A 6788-nucleotide genomic window follows, 5' to 3' on the forward strand; every position below is an offset into this window, starting at 1 on the left:
TGCCGCCAAAACCCGGAGAGTGGATTTGGCAATTGGAGACGCCAGGGGCTGCTGGCTGAGCAGGGGCACACGAACTGCCGACGCTGCAGGTTTTTCCAGTCCAGGGGGAGGCGTTTCCTCTCCCGCGGGGACCCTAAAAGAGATTTGCCCAAAGCTGGGGCAAGCGGGTGGCGGCTGCCGGGGACGAGGGACTGGGCGCTAGCGGCGTGGCGGCGGCCCAGGAGCGTAAAATTCCGCCCTGGGCGGCACCTGCGCCCTCCAGTCATTCCGGCCACAGCCGCTGCGCGCCCCGCCCCTCCGCCCGGAGGCCGAAAGTGGACCGGGTTAATTAATTTTCTTAATCCGTCTCCTTCTCTTCCTACTCCAGCAGTCAGCCTGGGGAATGAGTAGGCGACAGGAAAGGGCGGTGTTTTCCGGTTGTAAGGCCCCAGCCCGCACGTTCTGCCTGGGGAGGGGACTGGAACCCAGGAGAGCCTGGCACTCTGGGCCTGGCCCCGGCCCCCGGGGCTCTCAAATTGAATGGAAATCCTGGCACAGAGAGCGATCCTCCAGGGGACCTTTCCGGTGTGGTATCAGCTTCAGGTCATCACCGCAAGGTCCCTGGGTCTGTCTGAAACCTTAAGAGGATGCACATTAAGCTTTACTTTGTAAACCTCGGCTGAAGTTAAGGTGAAGTGAAAAGGAAACAGACACAACTATTCTGGAAAGCAAAATACTTGGGTGGAGTGTTAAAAGCCTCAAAGAAAATAATAGTTGGCAGGTCAAATGGCCATGAAGTTGGAAGTCAAATACAAAACTCAGCTGAAGAGATGTTAGAAATCTGACAAGCCAAATAGTCCACAAAGATAAGAGACACAACATCGTTTCCTTTCTTCAAATGACAACTACTTCGAAGTTTCCTTTGGCAGATACCTGAATTTTGCTCCAGATTCTTGAGAGTTTTTACTGGGCATTCATATTTCAAAATATATGTTCCCTTTGGCACTAACGTATGTATTTTATGTATGAATTTATTGAAGAATATTAAATGTTACTGGCCTACTTAGATATAGGTATTTTATAAATATTTATGCATAGCTCTCATTGCACATGGTATTTTTATAAGTACAAATAATATGTATATATTAAATACCACATGAAAATTTCCTTTTGCACACACATTCTTTACACGTGTCTTGTGTGTAAACATTTTTTTTTTCATTTTGCTCTGTTGTTAGATGCTGTTAATAACAATTTATTTCCACATGACTAAGTAACTTTTTTTATATCTTGTGCAAATACAGAGTGGCAGTTTTTTGAGGTAGCAATTTTATTCCCAAGCCCCATTTTCCCTTTACTACACTGTTCTTCAACTCCTAAAGACTTTCCCTCTCTACCCTTTCTTCATGAGACTTCACTTCTGGGCTCTAAACCATTAATCCCAAACCTACCCCTTCAGGGGCCTAGTGGTGCTGATTTAATTTATCCTGGCTTCTTTGACATTCCACATTATTTATTTGCGTTGAACATCTTGGTACTGAACATCTCCAGTGAGGGAGAATGCCCTTGTATAGTGGATTATCCTTCCAAGCTAGGCATTTCCTGTACTATGATGGTTTTTAGGTTTGATGGATTTTTATTTCAATATGGAAGAGAGGGGAAAACTGCTTTAGGAAGATTTTAAAGATTTGGAGATTCTGCTTTGGGTTACAAAAAAGTTTAGCGCCTTGAAAAATAGGTGGTTACCTTAGAAAACTAACTGAGACTAAGCAAGTGGACATAGAGAAGATATTTTGATCAGGTTCAATTAATGCACTTGTATCTGTAGAGCAAGCCTCTGGCAGGCCAACAGTGAGCTATTTTTCTATTAGTCCCTGCCATGGGAGAAGAACTGAGAAGTGTCAGCGGAACCCTCCCATCTATTTAGGGGGCAGAGAGCAACAAGCCAGTGTATGCAAACAAGTGCAGACTCAAATATTCTAGCCTGTTGCCATTAAGTATAATCCTGGGCCCAGCAGCACCAAGCCTCACTCTGGAGCTACTGAGTTGGAATCTTCATTTTAATGAAATGTAGATATTTTGTGTGCACATTTGGTGTGTGAGAAGCACGGGTCAAAGGGTGTGGATCTCAGTCTTTTAAATCACAGACTCATTTTAAAATCTCCTGTGACTTATGAACACTCTTATGAAAACGTGAAGGGAGAATTACACAAACACTTTTGCATTCAATTTTAGGGTTCCCCCAAATGCTAATCTGTTAATAATGAGGAAGTCCTAAGTAAAACCTCCAGTCATAGTGCCAGAGGGGCTGCTGAGTGTCAGCCAGAAGAGTTAGGGGAGGATTCTTTCAGGAGGCAGAGCTTAAGTAAGTTTTGAAACATAACAGAGACTGAACAGGGAGAGGAGTCAAGAAGGACATTTCAGGTGGGAGAAATGCCTGGGTAAATCGGTCCAGAAGAGAAAACAACAGACATGTATTTCTACACAGAGTAAGGGGAAGGTCAATGAGGAGACTGCAGTTTGATAGCAGGGTTTCCTTGCAATTCATTTTCACTGTCTGGACCTCTAAGAAAATGAGACTGGACTGTGGGTTCAGTGCCTCTTCCACTTGTGGAGGCGGGGGGTGGGGGGCACCAGGAACCTTCTGACATGTGGTTCTGTTAACAGGTAACACCTCATTTCCAGTGCTCAGTTCTTCCTCTCGGTGGACCTTGGCCACGTGGCCCCCAGGCTTTTCCAGGAACTCCAGCACCCCTGGGGCACTCCATCTGCCTGGGTGCTTCTTCCTCAGGTAACAGAAAGGGTCTTTTAAAGTCATTATTCAAATGAGACGTCAGAGAGACTCTGTCCCTCTAGAATAGCAGCCTCACCCACCTTCCTTTTTCTTGCTCAAAGCAGGAAGAATTTCATTACTTGACATTACATTATATTTACTTATAGATTCATTTATGGCCTTTTTTCTCTAATGTATTCTCTTTGTTTGCTATTGTAGCTTCAGTTCAGTTCAGTACAGTTCAGTCGCTCAGTCGTGTCTGACTCTTTGCGACCCCATGAATCGCAGCACGCCAGGCCTCCCTGTCCATCACCAACTCCCAGAGTTCACTCAGACTCACGTCCATTGAGTCAGTGATGCCATCCAGCCATCTCATCCTCTGTCATCCCCTTCTCCTCCTGCCCCCAATCCCTCCCAGCATCACAGTCTTTTCCAATGAGTCAACTCTTCACATGAGGTGGCCAAAGTACTGGAGTTTCAGCTTCAGCATCATTCCCTCCAAAGAAATCCCAGGGCTGATCTCCTTCAGAATGGACTGGTTGGATCTCCTTGCAGTCCAAGGGACTCTCAAGAGTCTTCTCCAACACCACAGTTCAAAAGCATCAATTCTTCAGCGCTCAGCCTTCTTGACAGTCCAAATCTCACATCCATACATGACCACAGGAAAAACCATAGCTTTGACTAGACGAGCCTTTGTTGGCAAAGTAATGTCTCTGCTTTTGAATATGCTATCTAGGTTGGTCATAACTTTCCTTCTAAGGAGTAAGCGCCTTTTAATTTCACGGCTGCAGTCACCATCTGCACTGATTTTGGAGTCCAGAAAAATAAAGTCTGACACTGTTTCCACTGTTTCCCCATCTATTTCCCATGAAGTGATGGGACCAGATGCCATGATCTTCGTTTTCTGAATGGTGAGATTTAAGCCAACTTTCATCAAGAAGCTTTTTAGTTCCTCTTCACTTTCTGCCATAAGGGTAGTGTCATCTGCATATCTGAGGTTATTGATATTTCTCCCGGCTTGTGCTTGATTCCAGCTTGTGCTTCTTCCAGCCTAGCGTTTCTCATGATGTACTCTGCATATAAGTTAAATAAGCAGGGTGATAATATACAGCCTTGACGTACTCCTTTTCCTATTTGGAACCAGTCTGTTGTCCCATGTCCAGTTCTAACTGTTGCTTCCTGACCTGCATACAGATTTCTCAAGAGGCAGATCAGGTGGTCTGGTATTCCCATCTCTTTCAGGATTTTCCACAGTTTATTGTGATCCACACAGTCAAAGGCTTTGGCATAGTCAATGAAGCAGAAATAGATGTTTTTCTGGAACTCTCTTGCTTTTTCCATGATCCAGCAGATGTTGGCAATTTGATCTCTGGTTCCTCTGCCTTTTCTAAAACCAGCTTGAACATCAGGAAGTTCACGGTTCACATATTGCTGAAGCCTGGCTTGGAGAATTTTGAGCACTACTTTACTAGCATGTGAGATGAGTGCAATTGTGTGGTAGTTTGAGCATTCTTTGGCATTGCCTTTCTTTGGGATTGGAATGAAAACTGACCTTTTCCAGTCCTGTGGCCACTGCTGAGTTTTCCAAATTTGCTGGCATATTGAGTGCAGCACTTTCACAGCATCATCTTTCAGGATTTGGAATAGCTCAACTGGAATTCTATCACCTCCACTAACTTTGTTCGTAGTGATGCTTTCTAAGGCCCACTTGACTTCACATTCTAGGATGTCTGGCTCTAGGTCAGTGATCACACCATCGTGATTATCTGGGTCGTGAAGACCTTTTTTGTACAGTTCTTCTGTGTATTCTTGCCACCTCTTCTTAATATCTTCTGCTTCTGTTAGGTCCATACCATTTCTACATACCTAAAATGGGGCCTGGCACATAGTTAGTTCAGTTCAGTCGCTCAGTTGTGTCCGACTCTTTGCAACCCCATGAACTGCAGCACGCCAGGCCTCCCTGTCCATCACCAACTCCCGGAGTTCACTCCGACTCACGTCCATCGAGTCAGTGATGCCATCCAGCCATCTCATCCTCTGTCGTCCCCTTCTCCTCCTGCCCCCAATCCCTCCCAGCATCAGAGTCTTTTCCAATGAATCAACTCTTCCCATGAGGTGGCCAAAGTACTGGAGTTTCAGCTTTAGCATCATTCCTTCCAAAGAAATCCCAGGGCTGATCTCCTTCAGAATAGACTGGTTTGATCTCCTTGCAGTCCAAGGGATTCTCAAGAGTCTTCTCCAACACCACAGTTCAAAAGCATCAATTCTTCGGCACTCAACTTTCTTCACAGTCCAACTTTCACATCCATACATGACCACTGGAAAAACCATAGCCTTGACTAGAGAAACCTTTCTTGACAAAGTAATGTCTCTGCTTTTGAATATGGTATCTAGGTTGGTCATAACTTTCCTTCCAGGGAGTAAGCGTCTTTTAATTTCATGGCTGCAGTCACCATCTGCAGTGATTTTGGAGCCCCCAGAAATAAAGTCTGACACTGTTTCCACTGTTTCCCCATCTATTTCCCATGAAATGATGAGACCGGGTGCCATGATCTTCATTTTCTGAATGTTGAGCTTTAAGCCAACTTTTTCACTCTCCTCTTTCACTTTCATCAAGTTTTTAGTTCCTCTTCACTTTCTGCCATAAGGGTGGTGTCATCTGCATATCTGAGGTTATTGATATTTCTCCTGGCAATCTTGATTCCAGCTTGTGTTTCTTCCAGTCCAGCGTTTCTCATGATGTACTCCGCATATGAGTTAAATAAGCAGGGTGACAATATATAGCCTTGATGTACTCCTTTTCCTATTTGGAACCAGTCTGTTGTTCCATGTCCAGTTCTAACTGTTGCTTCCTGACCTGCATATAGGTTTCTCAAGAGGCAGATCAGGTGGTCTGGTATTCCCATCTCTTTCAGAATTTTCCACAGTTTATTGTGATCCACACAGTCAAAGGCTTTGGCATAGTCAATAAAGCAGAAATAGATGTTTTTCTGGAACTCTCTTGCTTTTTCCATGATCCAATGGATGTTGGCAATTTGATCTCAGGGTACTCAATAAATATATATTGAATAAGTGACCCCTTGACTACAACCAGTGAAGAATGTAAAAGCCATGTTCACAAACTCCATAACTCCACAAATAGTAATGTATGAAACATTCCTGAAATATACCACACATATGCTGAGACTGTTTTCAACCACTTTTCTTTAGTCTAGATGAACAAGAAATACTAAACACATGGAACATTTTAAGTCCTGAAATTCAAACATTTAAAAGCAAGGCTTACAAAAAATATCTTTATAGTCCATGTATAATGCATAACTATTTCTCTTGTAGCAAAGCTGAAACATGCTGGTGTGTACTCAGCTGGGGTTTTCCTCCAAAATGCCACATTCCGACTGAATTCATATGTACTGTATGTTCTCGATTATCCCAAGTTTGATTTAAGGAAAAATGTAAGAGAAACTGAAAGTTTAGAACATTTTGAACAAGAATGTCCTTATACCTGGAGGATTCCTCTCCTTGCTACCCAAATAGAATTGCACCAGTCCTGGAAATAAAGTTAATCTGTGCTAATGAATTTGACTGAACAGCTGCCAAAAATTAAGGAATTTTCTAACCAGTGATTTCCCTGTAAATAAAGAACGTCAGGTCACATCTTGGTTAGGAGATTTCAGTTTCACCTAATCAAATGCAGCAGGAAATGGTATATATGAGACAGTGTGAGCATGCAGACTACAGTCCTAGCATACAGCTCTGAGCAGGTTAGACAGTGAACCACCAAATCCTAGGACTCTTGGTATTTGAAATTGCTTTTGAACTCAGGCAGCACCGATTTTATTTGTGGATAAGACCTTCAAATATAGATGCATACTCAATTTTGATTGTTGATTGGAAACCAGTGACTAATAAATAGCATTACCTAACACTGCACAGAAGAACTGTACAAAAAAGATCTTCACAACCCAGATAATCACGATGGTGTGATCACTCATCTAGAGCCAGACATCCTGGAATGTGAAGTCAAGTGGGCCTT

This window comes from Bos indicus, chromosome 11, assembly GCF_029378745.1.
Source record: "Bos indicus isolate NIAB-ARS_2022 breed Sahiwal x Tharparkar chromosome 11, NIAB-ARS_B.indTharparkar_mat_pri_1.0, whole genome shotgun sequence".
NCBI classification, from domain to species: domain Eukaryota; kingdom Metazoa; phylum Chordata; class Mammalia; order Artiodactyla; family Bovidae; genus Bos; species Bos indicus.